At 44.6% G+C, this 17897-nt stretch overlaps 1 long non-coding RNA gene across 3 annotated transcripts in view; it reads right to left on the bottom strand.

The window, feature by feature from the left end:
* The window catches only part of LOC125331078, a 62343-nt gene extending 45204 nt beyond the window's left edge, over positions 1–17139 (bottom strand). For all 3 annotated transcript variants that reach the window (XR_007205852.1, XR_007205853.1, XR_007205851.1), the window contains exons 1-3: positions 16954–17139; positions 13962–14109; positions 8658–8875 (exon numbers count right to left, since the gene is read on the bottom strand). This is a non-coding gene — a long non-coding RNA (uncharacterized LOC125331078). The remainder of the gene's footprint in view (positions 1–8657; positions 8876–13961; positions 14110–16953) is intronic.
* Between the last annotated feature and the right edge of the window lie 758 nt (positions 17140–17897).

The raw sequence follows: 17897 nt of genomic DNA on the forward strand, positions 1-17897 counted from the left end.
TCTCCCTCTTTGGTTTACCAAACAAAAGGTTTGGAGGTGATTTGATCTAAATCTGTTACCATTTCTCAGTGTGGGACTGTGAGAGATGCTAAAGGACTTCAAAAATATAATAAACAAAACTATAACCAGATCCAGCAGCTCAAAGTAAAAGCTGGAAAAAAATCGAGCTGGAAATAATACAAGTATTTAAAAACTAAAACTTGCAATAATGTCAGTAATTTATCACTTAAACAAATGATGTAGGGGAGAGTTTTGTTCTCCACCCTTAGAGCTCTTAAAACAAGATGTGCTGTCTTCCCAAAACATGTGCTGCAGCTTAACAGTGAATTATTAGCCTTGATGCAGACATTACAGGTACAGGTCTCATCTGAATGAGGCAGAAGGTGAGACTAGATTAGCAGCATGGTCTCTTTGTGTAATTACAGTCTACAAATATCAAGGTTCTTGTCACAGAGAATTGTCTTTCAGCTGTAGGCACTGACTCCCACCTTGGCAAATTCACTTCATAGGCTGTGTCAACACAACAGTGACAGCAGCTCTGAGGACTGTCACATGGCCTTCAGCTAATGGGGCAGCTTCTGTTGCCCAGGCATTACCTGTCTCTACAAAGAAAAAGTCATAAGCCTCATCTACACCAAACTGTCCAGGGTCAACAGACAGACCATTCTGTACCCCAGCTGGAATGCTGGTTCCTGAGCTGTGGTACCAGCTGAGAAGAGACTTGGACAAGAGCTGATGTGTGAGAGTGATGGAGGTGTGGGCCAGTTTCAGTGTTTTGAAGCTTCCAGAGAGGCTTTCAAAAGCATCATACCACTGAAGCACTACCAGCCTCAGCCCAGCCCTTGTGAGCTGCAGGACAGACAGCACCAACAAAAACAAAAGCTCAGCCTTTCCTATCTGACACATGGAGCAGTGCTATTCCAGTTGTAATTTGCTTCCAACCTAACCAAATGCCAGTGCTTTACAAGACTGGACAGTTATAAAACAAGCCAAGTGTGATGATAGTGCGTTGGCCTTTGCAATTACTCTGGGGCATTTCTCTGTGCAAGAAGCATGGGAAGGTGCAGGACTGAGGCAGACAGAAAGCAGAAGCCCACAGCACTCAGTGTTCATGCTCTTCTGTGGAGGAAGGGCTTGCAGATGCTTCTGAGTGTTTTGTCAAGGCTGGAAGGTGTTGCCAGCAACCCAAGGGAGCACTCTGGGAGGCAGCACAGGCATGGCACACTGCACCAGCCAGGGCACAATGGCCTGCTGCACTGAAATGGGAGTGCTGCCCCAGGGGACTACACCTGCCTGGCCCCCAAAGGTCCCCTCCCAAGGGGACTACACCCTGCCTTGAATAGCTCCACATGCTGGGCTGACGGCTCAGTTTTCTACTGGAAAAAAATAACACCAAATTGAAGCAAAAGGATTTGAGGGGTAAAGGAATGTAGTAAGAATGTGTTTGGACATTGTACTATTGCGCAGGACAGGATATGCCCTAGTCCAGTTTCCTCCAAGCATTGCCTCCATGACTTATCTGCAGCAAGTCTCCCCTCTCCTTCCTCTCACTAACCTCAGCCACCTGTAGGAACCCACAGATGTCTCCCACTGCTTTATTCAGGCTTCAGTTCTCACCTGTCTGCTCACACGTGATCTGTCTAATGTCTGCAGCCTACCCTTCATAAGGAAGCCACATCTGAGAGGCACTACTATTTATTCCAAGTGATCAGCAATTAAACCCAATCTCTTAGAATCAGTTTGCAACAAGAGAAATTCTACAAATCAACAGTTTGAACAACTTTTCTGGGCAGGTCATCTCCAAAGCAGAAGGTCTGGAGTGACTGTGGCTTTTCCCCTTCCCAGGGCTGAAAGGCTGTGAGATGTCCCTTTATCCACACACATATACAAAGCAAACACCATGATCCTGACAGTAAATGCTGGAACCAAGACCATGCTCCTGCTCTCTCCTACTCAATTTGCAGAACAGAAGAGAGGAGGTTATGGGGCAGCAAATCTGATACAGGCAGGTGTCAGACTAACACAGCGCTGGTGGAGGCAGGAAAGTGAAAGCATCTAGGTGGGAGTGGAAAGCCAAATTAGGGGTCAAAGGGTTAAGAGAAGAGAGCCCATTATTCATCACTACTACTGTGTTCCAGGCATAAGAAACATTTGGAGATAATTAGTGGGAGAACAGAACAATGCACTAGAGAAAGCAACAATGCCCTGGTTCAACCCAGCAGATGAGCTCTGTGCTCAGAGCAAATTGGTCTAAAATAAGTATTGCTCCATCTCAAAATCAGAAAGGTGTGACCTACTTCTCTGACCCTGGCATCAGCTGGCAGGAAGGGAATTGACAGAATGATTCTTCGTTCCCATCACTGGAGATCAAGCATATTCAGTTCCATTTCAGAAATAAAAGCCAACAGCTTTTCCAGCTGATTTGGGGTAACTAATAACACAGAACTGCACTCATTAATTAAGCTGGATTGTATTGTAAAGAGCTCCAAGGCAACAACTAAATGGACTCAATATTAACAGCTGTGGTAGTGTCGGTGTTACTTAGAAGCCTTAACTAATAGCCTTAACATTTTCAAACGTAAAGTATATTCTGTTTTTAAATTATTTCAAGGCCTTTTGTGAAATTATCCTCCCAAATAGTAGCACTTTTCAAAATTGCAAGTACAGCACCTAAATGCTAGGATCTATGCAAGATCTGGGAAGCACTTTGGTCCGTCTCAGATGAACATTCCCAGAGAATCAGTTACTCAGCTGTAGTTCTGAAAGTTATTTTCCAATGGTATTTAGAAGTTGCAGTGTCAAACTAGTTTGATTTTATTATGAACTGATTATTTGGGTATTGTCACTTAGTGAAGATACTCTTGGACAATGAGCTTGCTGATCACAGAGTTCATTCTCCAAAGAAGAAATGAATATTTCAAGTTTCAGTGTTTGGGGAAGGAGGGAATATTTTGAAGTCTCAAAAGAAATTAATTTGTCAATGAACTTGTGGGCTACAATAATGTATTTTCATGTATCCTGATTCCCCAGTATTTGCCAACATAGAAAATCTTGAAAGCTCCTGGGTCCCAAAGTGTCTCAGTGAAAGTTGCATGGGCACTACCTTCATTTGGTAGGCACAAAAATTTCTGTCTATGGGCAGAAATTAAGGCATTAACATCTAATGAACAACTACTCTTTATAAGGGTACATCCCCCAAATATTTTCAAACCTTACACAAATCATAACCTTCAGCTGAACTGGCTTGAAAGCCACGCTGTTTCATGTTGTGAAGATGTGCTGAAGTGCAGGACCAGCCTGGAAGGTGGCAGCAGCCTGTCCCAATGGGAGAATGGTCACATAAGCGAGCCTAACATCCCTAAGAACTTCACATACGGAGGAGCAGGTCCCACTGCATCTGCTCTGTGCCATCCTCCTTTGCTAGATGGTCTATTTGAAAATGAAAGCAAATATACGCGACTGCAAGGCCAGACAAGTGCTGACATGAGTATTGCTGCTAAAAGGAGGTATTACCTCTAGTCCAGGAAGAATGAAGAGGAGTTGACAGCAAAGAAGGGCAAGAAATAAAAGCAGGAGGCAAAACAGTGTCAGGGACAATATTCCAAGCAAGAGAGCAGAAAACTAGTCCTTGTATTGGAGGACTCTACAGATCTGGATTCCTATTTGCTACCAGAAACTCCCTGCATGTCAGGGCCTATCTGGTACAATTTTACACATCCTGGGGAGAAGATAGTTGAAGAGATGACTGAGCTGAGGATACTGTGTTCCCAAAAGAAGTGGAAGAAGCCTATTGACAGTGTATCTTTCTGTTGCCAAATGGTCAAATCAGTAGTTGTAGAAACCTGGATATATTCACTGTGCTCTCCACATCAACTGGATAATAGTAATATTTTTGAGAGCAGCTTCCTCTGTGCCCATACCAGCTAAAAACCGCCTTTGGGAAAAGACCTTTGTCATCCCCACTTTGTCTGATGGTTCCAGTCACAAATTCTTTGGCGAAGGGACTGAGTAAGGCTCAGGACTTGTGTGAACATCACCCAGCACTTGGAAATACAGCATCAGTTTTGGCTTCTTACAGCCAGCACCACATAAAATGCAGACTTAGCACCTTCAGCCTGGGATTTAGCAACAAGGTGTTTCAGTGACACCTGGAAAGAAGGCTGTCTGATCATGTAGTAAGGCTGGGTTGAAAGATTTTAATACTGTTTTAGCAAGTCCAGCCTCCCCAAGTGGGAAAGCTGTCAGTGATTGGAAAGCCATTTACTGAATCTCTTCTCCTCTTTTCTGCCTTTCCTGCTCCAACAAGATCAGTTGATGCTTCTTATGTGAAGTGTCCCTTCCTACAAAAGCAGAAAATTATTTTTGGTTATGGACTTGGCCTGAGTAGCAGATCAGCTGCAAAATGGATTGGTCCTGAGGTCAGATTCAATCTTAGAAAACAGTGGGAAGCATTCACTGCCCAAACTTTGTGATGGAAATGGATACCTTGCAGTAATTCTGACCTAAAGTATCTCCTCCTTTCAACAGTCTTTTCAGGCACCTTGAATAACCTGTGAGTATATCAATGCCAGTTCTCTATCAGTGGTGTTGGCTCCACCAGCAGCTCTCCATTCTCTTACTGGTATAAATGGTCACTTTCCTTCCAGACATATTAATCTCCAATAACTCAAGATTAGGAAGGAACTTCTTTTCTTCTCCTCCTTAGCATGTCAAATAGGAACATAACAAGTTTTTCAGAAAGTACCAAGAAGGGAAATAGTATGTAAGAAAGAAGAAAAAATTTAAAAAGGCCTTTTCTCAATGGATGTCATTTTCTGGCTGACACCTCAGGCTGATATTCAGCTATTTTGTACACAATGGGTTTCCAAAGCACTTAAACCTGATCCTCCATGATCTACTTCTACATTTTCAAATGGCTTTGTGAGACACAAGAATTGACAGGAATGGCAATAGATGTTATTCTTGTCTCTGCTAAATTGAGGGTGCCACCTGCAAAGACTCTTAAGTTCAGAACATTTACACTCCCAGACAAGCGTGCTGTGCCACCTATTAGACTGAAGAGTTGTCATTTGCCAAATGCTAGGATTCTCTTAACTCGAAATAGGCACTGCAGAGAAGCATCAAGTTACAGCAAAAAGAAGAGCTCTGGCATCAACCTTTATCTTTTCCTTTAAAGAAATAGCACAGACCTTTAAAGTGAAACCAATAATGATTCGAGTTCCCATCTCCCCTTGCCTGCTAGGAACAAATCAGATTCACTGATGTTGGATGTCTGTTATTACTATTATCTAAACAAAGAAAATAGTAATAACTTAAAAAATGCAGCCAGAATTTGTAATCAGTAAATGTCCGAGCGCTTTTCAGAAAGGGCAGTATAATTATCTCAGTTCTATGAGTGATTATCTGCATTTTAATAGTGGGATAACTAAGGCACAGGAAGAGGAATTAACTTGCTCAGCTGGCCAATGAAATACCAAGAAACAGGGTGAGATATCCTGAATTCCCATCAAGTGCCCTCCAGATAACACTCTTGCTAATATAATCAATTAGAAACATTACATATCACCCATCTTCAAAGAATTTCAGAAACAGTGAACAGACATCATCAGTATTAAACCGCTCTGGATTTCAGTATCCCATTGCATCATCTGCTTTGATCATCTTTGCTCTGTGCCTATAACTCAAGTAATTAATAGCTACCATTCTAAGAGGAGTGAGATAATTGACTTATCTAGCAATCACTTCAGAAAGATTATTATTAGAAATAGGTCTGCATTCTAAATATACACATGCCTCTAGATGAGCTAGGCCAAATACCAGCTACATGTGAAGCAATGCTGGCACTGAGGCCAGCACAGTCCAGGTGTTTGGGCACCTGTCCTGAGTGCACAAAGCTCATGTGCACCACTCTGCTGCACCTCTCCCAGCCTGGCCAAGGCTTCTTTCCAGCAGCCCACCACCACAGCCTGACCCCACAAGAACCTTCATGGTCTCTCAGTCAAATCCCAAGAGCTGGAGTAGTTTTCTCTGTACTCTTGACAACACAGACCTTCCATGGCTTGATCAAACACTCCTGGCTAAAATCAGGGAACGTTGCAAAAGAACAGTAAAGTAAACCTGACAATAAAAGACTACAGCTAAAATATAACTGCTTCAGCTTGATTTCCAGGTCATCAGTTAAATGGGTAGGTGGTGCCTTCATAGAAAGCCATTAACAGGAGCTTCCTTTACATCCTGTACTCCATAGCAGCCAAAAAAATTACTCAGACAGCCCTTCACCTATCTTCTATCTGGCTAAAACAAATTAAAAAAAAATAATAAATTTTTTTAAAATTCTGTGTCTCCACACATTTCATGTAGATGGCAATAAGGCAGCCATGACATCCTCACTGACATTCTGTCAGAGAATTCAGGACAGGGAAAGAGCAATTAGCTCTGAGCAAGCAATATTTCAGTCACCAAAAACAAAGCATTGAAAATTACTAAAGCAATCTCAAAGATCTTGAATTATTACAAGAGAACCTGAGGTGGAAGAACAGAAAGCCTCACAGATTATTACAGTCATCTGCTGGATTATAAATTTCTACCTTAAGTTGATTCCTTGTTGTGTGTGTGTTATTTCAGTAGGTTTCCTGTAACTACATCGAATTTAGAGCAATGCTAAATTAAAAAAAAAAATTAAAGTTCAAAAAACCTCGCTGATTCTGCATGAAGCATTAGTATCAATAGCTGACACAAAAGACAGAGCTGGAGGGGAAAGAAAGCATGGAGCTACTGCTTGTCTCTCCTGAGATATAAAAAGTGTGTAAAGGCCTCAGACCTCACACGTTCCTCTACCTAGAAAGCCAACAAGTTTCAACATTACTGTCTCCTCATGTCGGTAGCAAAACACAGAACAAGGGGCATTTTAGATTATCTCAGCCTCCCTAACATTCCTCCTGCACAGCTCTAATTTGACCGTATTGATGTCTTCCTCAGAGGAGATAAAGTTGCCTTCCACAGAAAAATGCAAAGCAAAGGATAAAGACAGAAAGGACTGTAATTAACAAAGTCAGATTTTTTTTCTGCTCAGCAAGTAGGACTCTGTTCTGCAAGTTACTGTCTATACCTTTATACCAAATCACCTCTGATCTGCCTCCCACCATTGGAATTCAAAGCCAGTAAATGATGACTTTCTCGCATAATCGTTATACTTGGGGTTTTAAAAACCAACTGAATACTAACCTCTAAAATGAAAGCTCAGTTATGAGTGTGCCTATATGCCTGATTTCATACATTGCTGTTATTTGACTCACCTAGAGTATTATGTGGCTGAAATCTTCAGACTAGTTTTTGGGAGTATGTGGCAAGCCTGAATTGGTGAGATCCAAACCTAACCTTAGGGAACTTGCCTTAGAGTGTGCTGCTCACAGCACAGTACAGGCTATGGCAAGAAAGAGCCATTAATTAGGCAGCACCAATCCCACGGGTTTAACTCTGTTCCTCTCTACATCACATGTTCTGAACTGTCAAATTCAGGGATAATTATTTCCGCCTCCCCTTTGTCTTTTGGGTACAGCAGCTAATGGACAGACACTGATGGCAGCTTATATCTTACAGTAGAATATCTCTACTGATGAGCATGGCTCTCCTGAGGTAGTGTTTTGGAACAGCAGTCTCCAACAGAACTAAAGATCGCGTTCACGCTGTGTCACAGATTAGTGACTTTCAATGCAGCATCTTTCCTTCCTGAAAGCCTCTCTGCCCATTCCTTAGCCTGGCACAGAAACTAAGGACACAGCCATGCAAGGTGCTTAGCAGCTTCTGCCTCAGTGAAGGTAGAAAGAGTTTAAGGCACTTAGAATTGAGTCCCTAAAATAATTGACTGGCACAATAAACGGTAGTGATTGATCAAGCACATCCTAATGCCATCTTTGTAATTCCTATATTACAATCACCACCACCAAAGAAGGTGTTTCAGTTGGTCACTGCAAGGTAATTTCAGGCTCCTCTACTGTACTCTGCTTCCAAAACATTAGGGCATAAGCCAGCACCAATATTACAAATTAGATGGCAGCATACGTTAGGAATTTGCTGTAACTCCAGCCCTCAGTGACTAGCACAGCTTCAAGTGTAAACAAACAAAAGCTGCAATTTGCGCCAACTGTTTACTTTGATTATAAATCAGGATTAGCTTTGCCAGTACAAATTATGCCTCCCTTTGTCTTCAAGAAAGCTGGCCGTAGAGAAGAGGAAGGGAGGCAATTTTTTTGTGTTAAATGATCTGTCTGATTGGATAGATCTTTTTAGCAGCTTTTACTTCTCCATCTATGACCAGGGATTTTACAGCATTTATTATATCACCCACCTTCCGACATTACTCAAACATAGATTTAGTCTGTATCCTCACTAGAAGTTAGGAAGACTGAGATCGATGTGCTGCTGCAAATGACAGCATGAATGCCAGTGAATGAGATCAAACAACTGGGCACTTTTTTGCCCTATTAATGTAAGTCGTGAAACTTCAATTCGGATTTGGGGTCGTTAAAGCAGAGTGCTTATTATTTTCTTGGCCATATAAAAGCTGAGCATTCCAGATGAGATTCCAGCTCCCAAATAATTCCCAGCATGGATGGACTAATGAACAGTGAAAATAAACTGCTACTGGCTTTGCTTACCGTACTAATGAAGAACTTCCTCATGGGATGCTGCTTTGCACAAGGGCTTGCACAGAGAGTGGGTTTGGAAGCCACAGGTGGGGACTCCCAACCCCAAGCATGGGACTCCCAATCAAGCGTGAGTCTGAAGCTTTCCCACTACCATCTTTGTTGTGTTTTTCTTCCAGTTGCTCCATCTGGAAGTCTTGCTTGTTTTTGCCATCTGACATTTCAACAGCCTGAAAATAAGCAAAACAACTCCTCTAAACAACCAAAATGTTTGATCAGATCCTTTATATAAATGAAATGCTAGTGTATGCCAGGCATCTGAACTTGGTAAAAATAAATGAGTGCTTCAAACCCACTATTGTTCTCAAGGTCCCTGACCTTCAAAACATCATTCTATTCTATTTGTAAACAACACAGACATGACAGAACATGTGAATACCACTTCACCCTTTGGTAACAGTATCTATCCCAAGACCTCAAAGTGTTCTGCAAATATTAGCTAAGCTTCTTATACCTCTAAAGAACTCCTACTCTTCTACAAATATTAGCTGAATCTCAACCTGCACCACTCAGCTCATAGGAGACTAGTGCTGTTCTCCAAGTTCAGAAAGGTTGAATACTGTGGTGAAGGTTATTCAAGAGTTTGTAAAATACTCAGGCAACAAGTTTATAAGTCTTCTAAGTATGCCTGGACTTCTAGAAGTTTGTCCAGAGTATCATCCAAACCTGTATGCTGCTTTTGGCAACTCTAATAACGTCAGACCCAAATCTAAACCAATCCAGATTTCACTTGAACAAGAAAAAGCAACCAGGAAAACCAAAACACTGTTTTAACCATACATCTTCCCACTACCTTTCCAAGTCCCATAGTCATTTATCCTTTTGTGTACACCCAGACTAAACCAAGGAATAGGAGGCCTCAACCTGCATTTAGCAAGGAACCAAACGAGGCACAGTGGCCGGGAGCAGCGCACACCACCCAGTTCAACACTGCGGGGATGAACGCAAGTTGAACTCAGCCAGGTTTCAGGCAAAGAGCAGCTCAGCACAGCTGCACTGGTACAGCGGGAATGGTTCCTAACCACAGATGCAGAAACACAAAGATAAGGCCATAGTAACTTCCATATGGTAAACAGCCTGAACTTCCTAGGAGGGCTCACTGGAGGCAATTCATTTCCAAGGCACAGAAAACGTGCTTGGCTTTGACTCATTGTCTCTCTTTTGCATCTTTTGCAAAACTGGTCATGGACATTTATGTAATGGAAGTTTTCAACACATCTTGTTAAAGTGCATCACTCCAAACTGAAGCTTACATTGATTTTGATTCCCTCTGGACTATGATTCCATCGGAGGGTAGGGACACCTTCCCTCTGTTTTGTTTTGGTCACCCAGACTTCCCAAGCAGCTCATCTACTTCAGTATTAACACAAGAAACTGGTAACAACAAATCTAGGAGCTCAGACCCTGCACACTGCAGAGTTGAAATACATAAAAAATTTCCAACTCTGCTTTCACTGGCTGTACATGACAATTTATTCCACCAGAGAATCAGTTATCTTCCTAAAGAAGGGATACTACTCTCTAGTAACATAAAATTTTACTCAGTCTAAGATAAATACAATGCCCAGTCTATAATTATAGATAACGTGTAAGGTTGGAGTTTTTCCTCCAGAATTTTCTCTTCTATATTTTATACAGTCTTCAATTGCACTGAACCTAAGTTGAAAGAGCTATTGATGACACAGGAGAAAGCAGTCAGTACGAGGTTAAAATTCTCCAGAGGTTACTTTTCTGTTGGCCAGAAGGGGCCAGTCTACACAGGTGTTGGCTTTTGGCCTTTTTACAACATATTGTTGACTCTTGGAGTGCACTGTGACCACTACACAACACCAATAATGAATATTCTGAGAGCCTTCTAAGCACTCTAGGAGCAAAATGAGAAGGTCAATGAACAGCTTCATGACAGCCTGGTTCCCTCGGGATGGAAAAGTATTTGTTACTACAGTGCACTCAAAGCCACAGGTAAAATGCAGAGCAAAAAGTGAGAGCTAGGAGCCTGAACCAGCCAGACAAATTCAGAAAGGAAACAAAACCTGCATCATTACCTTGGGGCTGGGTGGGAAGGGCCAACACAAGTGAAGTGATGGATTGTATCCCTGAGTGTCTGCAGCCCAGGACTGGGTACCTTTCTGGGGATAGAACAGAGGTCCCCACTTTGGGCAGAAGAGGAGCCATGCAGATTTTGGTGGCTTCACTTACAGAGTTGATCAAACTAGAGCAGCCCATTTCAGCCTTCAAAGTGGGGAAGAAAAAAAAACCCAAGAGAGGCCTAACACACGCTTTCCTTATTCTGTGATTCAAACTGCTAGAAGGAGGAGAGAGTTCTCCAATCAATAGAAGTGATTTTTCAATCAGCAGAACTGGCACACAGGCCAAAAGGGTTGAGGAACACTTCTGCTCTTTGTAAGAGTCCTGCAGGATTCTCTCTTCCAAGAGGTCTGCTGGAGGTCCTGCTCAGGCTGGTGCTGTGCTCACTTCCCAGGCACTGTTGGCTATTCTGGGCCCTACTCCCATCACTGCACCACCAATGTCGTGAATCTGGGTATGTGGCTAAACACTGCACCCTGAACATGGTTACCAGTCTTCAGGCTCCCCAAGGCTTGAAATGCTTCTGAGGCAAGACAGTGGGGAAGAGCCTCACAATCCTGGAGAATTTCCTTTTCTTCAAAAGCAGGTTAGGAAAGTGAATCTGCCTCCTGTCTCAATAGGCTCCTCCAACTTTTCCCTGGCTAAAGAGCTGCTCTCAAATGTCTTCTTGGCCAGTATGATGGCAAGTGTTCATCTACTTGTGCTGCCCTACTGTAAATGGTATAGCTGAGTGCCCAGCTAGAATTACCCTGGCACAAGGCACAGGGAGAAGGACAGATAAGCTGATTGCTCTATTGCTCCCTTCTCATTGCACAGAGCCCCAGAGTCTCCCCTGTGTGACTCCCTGAGCTGAACTGGCTCTGCAGGCTCCAAACTTGCCAGGTGAGTCCCTCCACCCTCCCGTGCCCACAGGTTACAACCAGCAGTGCCAAGAGTCCCCTGTACCATGGGCAGATTCCCGTTCTGCAGAATACTCTATAAATATAAGCTAAGACACTCCCTGCCCTGAAACACTTTATGTTTCAGCAAAAAAGAAAAACAAAAGATAACAAAAAAAGGGATGCCCTTAACAAGAGAATACAGTTAATCCAAAACCCTGGTCTTTTACTGCAGAGCAATGCACAGCTTACCACCAGTGCTGCCAGCGGTGTTTGTGACAGACCAGCGGAGTCACAACACACCTGATGTGTCTGGTGCTTCCCATGGGCACGTGTACATTCAGAGAGAGCTTGGAGCTAGGAAACCTCATCTTTGATGTTGGGTATCAGGATGAACAGGAGATCTGCTTTCAAAACGGTGTCTTCATACCTATCCACTTATGTCACACCAGAGACTGCTCTTGAAGCAAGAGCAATTGCATAACATTCTCATCTTCACTTTCCTGCTGCCCATCCAGCCAGCCAGGAGGAGGTCACATCCCCTCTAAAATTTCTCTGCTTTGCAGCTCACTCCTACTTATTTCAGAAGAGCTGCCGGTGTTACATTCTTTTCATAGAACCCCAGGGAAGTTCTAACCTCAAAATTAAGCAAAGTCCTTTGAATATTTTCCAATTAACCTAAGATTGACACTAATGCTTTTCTCTTCATGTTTCCACTATTTGAACTGGATTTCTCCTGCACGCCTCAGTTTCCAGGCCTTTTGGACCATCAAAGATCTAAGTTATTCCTTTCCTAAAGATTACTCTGGTTTTAAAACCCAGAGACCCTTTTCTGCTAAGTTTGCTCTAGGTTGTGTCATTTAGTGAAAGAGATCAGAGAAGCCTCTCACCAGCAAAAATCCAGGGAAGATATCAATGAAGAGACAGCATGGCAGTTTTCTCATATACTAGCAATGAGGGCAAGTTAACACTGCTGAAAGCCTTCAGGGTTGCATTCTGCTCCCAGTCTCACAGCATAAAATATCCAGAGAAACAGAGATGACAGAGGGCTAGTTCTGTGTGTCTAGAGCCACACAAGAGAGTGTGTCTAGAGCAGAGAGCATAAGGACAATGCCATAAAAAAGTCAGCATTCAGGCAAGAGGCTGGAGGTAGCAGGCACTGTCCCACTCTGGGGCTTGCAGAAGCATGTTGGCCTTCAGGGGCCTGCAGGCACCACAGCTCGTTAGCCAAACTTTCTCTGAGTTAATGGTGATGCCAAAACACAGGAACCTTTCATTTGGCTAAAAAAGCAGTTCTGCCAGCAAAATTGCAGGCAGCTTCTGTGCAACCTGGAACAGAGGAAGGAGAAGGCTTCTCTTAAGAGGAGTAAGAAGGCTTACTCCAACACGGAATGAAGGAGCAGCACTGCCCACAGACACACAGCATGCAGGGAGCAGCCCAGCACTTTAGAGACAAAGTGTTTATGTCCTTTGTCGCTCGTTGTTGCTTAGGTAAGGCACATCTAAAAGCTATTGGGCAGATTGCCAACGTGTCCCAGCTGCGGAGGTGGGGAGTTCCTAAGCACTTTCTGTCCATTAGCTTGCAAATGTCCCCCTGAAGATGGTAAAATATTGTTGCCCACACTTTATAGAAAGGAATAGCGAGGCACAGAGGGCCAAGTATCCCAGTTCTCACTCTGTACTTTCTAAACCATAAACAACAGTAATTCTTCCCACAGTTACTGGAAACAACAGGATCTTTCAGAAAAAGGGAAGCTGCCCCTTGCCTGGAACCAAGTAGCCAAGATCAGCTGGAGGTAGCAGCCTGCAGCCTATGCAGTGCCTGACATGGTTTTAACCCTGAGAACTTTTCCTCCAGCACATCTCTGGGGTCTTTTTCTGTACTCACAGAAACATTCTGTGCTCCGTATGCTCAAGGAGTTCACCTTCAATAAATAATCTGAACAAAGGGAGTTAGTGCTGGCACAGTTGCATGGGATACTTCAGGGACAGTTTGCAGCAATGACAAACTCACCTTTGCTGGTGGCTACCTTCCTGGGAAGGAATCCAGCCCCCCAAAGAGGAACACTCAGTAATATCAGGAGACAAGAGCAATTTCATCCCCATTAGTTAATATCAAACATAAAGGACACATTCCAGTACATAGCAAGCAGTCTTTGCCTCCTTGACAGACAGTTAAGGAAGATCTGGGGTTTAGAATCCTTAAATGTCAAAACAGAAATATGTAAAAAGGAACATTTTTTCAGACTAATTGTAGGATAGCATTACTCAGACAGCATCAGGTTACTACCTGGAAAAATCCTGGGTCAGAGGCATATTATTGACCCAATCCAGAAAGCAAGCAGAGCGCCCCATGGGCAGTACTGATGAGGACGTTGAGCAAAGTGGCCAACAGCATCCTTTCTGGTTTCAATAAAATAAAGTGTCATTCATTCTTCCTGTTGTGGAAAAAAACCAGAGAAAACAAAGTGTCATTCTGAAGGAAGAGCGGACTTCTTTGTCTTGGGTCAATGGACCAGCCTGAAGCTGTGCAGAGATTGCTGTTTAGTCTGCAGGTGTACTACAATAGGCTTCAGCAGCAAAGGCACACCTTCCCAGCACTGAAGTTAAGAGGATGAAGGAAAAGATGCATTCACCTCACAGTCCTTGAGAAATGATTGCATCCCTATGGAAACATGGCAAAAGGAAAATGAAACTTAGTAAGAGTCATGAACTTCTACAAGAGCAGCAGTCAGCTTGTCTATGAATGCACGTTTCCAGCTGGGCTAGCCCAAAGCTGATGGCAAAGATCAGGCTCATCCAATAACTCCTCAGGCCCTCCATGGCACACAGCTGTGCTAGAACCAGCCCTGGGACAGCACACAGCCTGCCTTCACTTGGGCCAGGTCAGAAAAGAGAAGCTGGTGGAGGGTACATGTAAGGATGGTGGATGTTCACAGAGCAGGGGTAAGGGAACCAGACAAGTCCTGTCTGACTTTGGCTCTCCCATAGATGCTCTGCATGGCCTTTTAACAAACATCTCCCTCACTTTCCCTTCTCTGCAAAGTCCTCTGTTTCTCCACGTGGAAAAAACTCAGGAATAAAAACTTTCCCCTCTACCATGAGCCAAATACACCAGTGATAGCAAAGCATATAATGGAAGTTATGCTGCCTAGAAGAGGCAAAAGTTCTCCCTTAAGATCCCCACCACCCCCGCGTTCCTGTGACATTTTCTGGTTCCTGGCAAAACCTGGATCAGAAAACAACTTCACTGCTAAATAAGTGCTAGTAGAAATAAGTAAACAGCCTTGCACTCTGTCATATTCCCTGAAAGACTGAGCACGCCAGCAAAGGCAGCACAGACTCTCACAGCAGTAAATAACCAAGCAGGCAGAGCAAACAAACTTTTAAAACCCCATATGTCAGAAAATCTCTCTGGAATGAAGAGGTGAAAACAGTTTCAGCAGAAAGGAGGAAGTTTTCACCTCTTCCTTTCTCCCCACTTCCCCAGCCCTTCCTTCCCTTGTTTACTTTGTTTCCCTGTTTTAAAGCAAGTAAGAAAAGCTTTGGTATTTGTGGAACTGGGCTCTTTCTGTTTAACTCCAGCTGTGCCCACAGCCCGCATACTGGTTTGGTAAAATTTGCCCAGTCTGACAAAGTGGTTTCTCAAGCTTGAAATAAAACCATAGTGATTTTTACACTACTAAAATGAATGGCCCTTGACAGGGCTAGCAATTATCTATGAATTCCAAAGAAAAGGCTTGTTGCATGGCACAGCAACATGCTCAGCACAGCACTGTGGCAGAGGGATGCAGGGGCTTTCTGTGCTTTTGCTCTGGCATTTCAGCCTCTTTAGAAATATGACAGTGCTGGGAGATCCACAGCAAAAAAAAAAAAAAAACAAAAAACACCCAAAAAAACAACAACAACAAAACAAAAACAAAAAACCAAAAAGAAACCCCCAAACATCCCACAGGAAAACAGCTCAGAGGATTTTTACCTGTCACAGGCATGGGGTTGGAAGGACTTCTTTGCTAGTCTCTGGTCAAGGAAGAAGCAGCACCCGAATTCAGAGGAAAAGCTCTTGCCAGGAGCACCAACCATAGGGCTCCTTGTGGAAGGGGGCTGCTGTCATGATCCCCACCATGAGATATCTGTACCTCTTTCTTAATGGGGAATACTTGCATACATAGACCCAGAAATAAAGAAGAAAGCAATTGGTTTCCTTATATTTGATTTAGGAGTGTCTGCTTGGGGATCTAACACCCAGCTGTTATCAGAGAGGCTCTGTGGCCTGCAACTGTGTTATCAGGTATCAGAGAGCCCCTTGGGCAGGGACTGTGGGAACAGATGCTGACCTCAGCCAGGCAGCAGGAAAACAAACCTCAGCACAAAAGGGCAGGACGCCACGAAATAAGACTCCTTGAGAAAGGAAACAAGGAGAAACCAAAGCTGAAATCTTGATGCTTCTAGGAGAAATGGAGAGGGATAACTGAACAGGATGAGACATGGCCAGCACAGGGTTGCACAAGGACAGGTTGAGGGTCTGAGCAGTGCCAGCAGGCTGGGCCAGCTGGGGAAGGGGAAGCAACACCACCGCTGCAACCAAGGGCTGCTTCCAGCGCGGCAAGCAAAACCTGTGAGTGCCAGCCACGCTGCTGCTTTGTTTGTCTGCTCACTGAGGTCTGGCAGACAGACTCTCCCTTCCATGTGTGCCTGGTCAGTGCCCAGCACAGCACCAAGGGCCTCTTAGTCCCGCTTGAAGGGAGAGAACAAACCTTTGCCCTGGATGAGACCAAAACAGGGAAGGTAGGTGGCCAGCCCATCCTGCTTTCATGTCTTTTCAGACTGAACATTTCGGAAGGAAAGTTTGCCTCAGATTGAGCCTCTGTCTGGGATTAATTCAGCTCAAATTTGTAGTCACCACAGGCAGCAGGGGAAGCTGCAATAGCTATTAGAGAACAAGCCAAAGAAGTAAAAGCAAGCAGAGACAAAGAATAACCCTTGCCCTCCCCCCAAAACAGAGAGGAGGCACAGGGATCCAAATTAAAAAGCAACTACTAGTGGCTAGTGCTAGCAAATCACTGTGGGCTGGCCAGAGCCTGGGTGCCAGCAAGCAGCTCTGGCACAGGAGTGTGGCACACCCTGCTCTGGTGTCCAGGCCCCAGCCAAGCAGTCCAGAGCTGACTGGGAAGGCCAGTGGAGCAGGGAGCTGCTGTGAACTGCAACAAGGGGGAAAAGGGAGAGGAGCCCTGCCCCTGCTTCCCACCGCTGCTCTGCCAGAGGGAAGCAAGCCAGCTCACCTCCTGATATTGCTGCTGGCCAGGTGCCTCCAAGCTGTTGGTATTGGTCATTCTTTGGCTGGGGGATCTGAGTGGCCAAGATACCCAGAAAGATCAAACTGTGAAAAGAAACGAGGTCATTGCACAGTGGAGATAGGAAAAAAGAGAGGTGAGACAGGTCAGCAGCCGGCAGTAGCACCCAGGATGGCTGAGATCCTCGCAGACCTTGTAGGCATAGGCACCACTGCCAGAACCTCAAGGAGACAGCAATCCTGTACCTGAAGGCTGGAGGTGGCATCCCCATCTGCTGCCCCATGCACCGCGCAGCAGCGCCGGGCGCCCGCGGTCCCTCCCCGCACGGCATCGCCCTTCGGACGGGAGGTGGCAGCAGATGGCCACCGACAGCATCTCCCGGGGACGCCCCAATACCCGCGGGAGAAACCCTCCCGGCTCCCAGCGACTGGGCAGGGACGGCAGGAGGTGCTCCCCAAGAGCATCCCTCCTCCCGGGATGCGCCGTCTCCCCCCTCCTGCCCGCTGGCTCCGAGCCCCCATCCGATTCCGCACACGCCACACCCTGGAAGTGCTTTGCCACAAGTTGAGTTGTTTTAAAAACAGCCTTTATCGAGAAAACAGATGGCAGCAGCTAGGAAGCTCTGATTATTATTGATTAATGCAGAATTACAGTTGGCAGTAGGATATACGGGGAGCAGCAGAAATGAGTGCAGAAATTAACCAAGAGAAGGGGGGGGGGATCATGGAGTAAAAGGAATCATAGAATCATTCAGGTTGGAAAGGACCTCTGAGATCACGGAGTCCAACCTTGGACCTAATGCTGCCAAGTCCACCATTAAACCATGGCCCTAAGCACCACATGTACAGTTTTTTAAGAACAGTTCCAAGGAAAGAGGAAGACATGCTATCCAAGTCTCAACAGGCTCTCAACAGTCAAGAATTATGCTCAGA

The sequence above is a fragment of the Corvus hawaiiensis genome, chromosome 10 (genome assembly GCF_020740725.1).
Source record: "Corvus hawaiiensis isolate bCorHaw1 chromosome 10, bCorHaw1.pri.cur, whole genome shotgun sequence".
Lineage (NCBI taxonomy): Eukaryota > Metazoa > Chordata > Aves > Passeriformes > Corvidae > Corvus > Corvus hawaiiensis.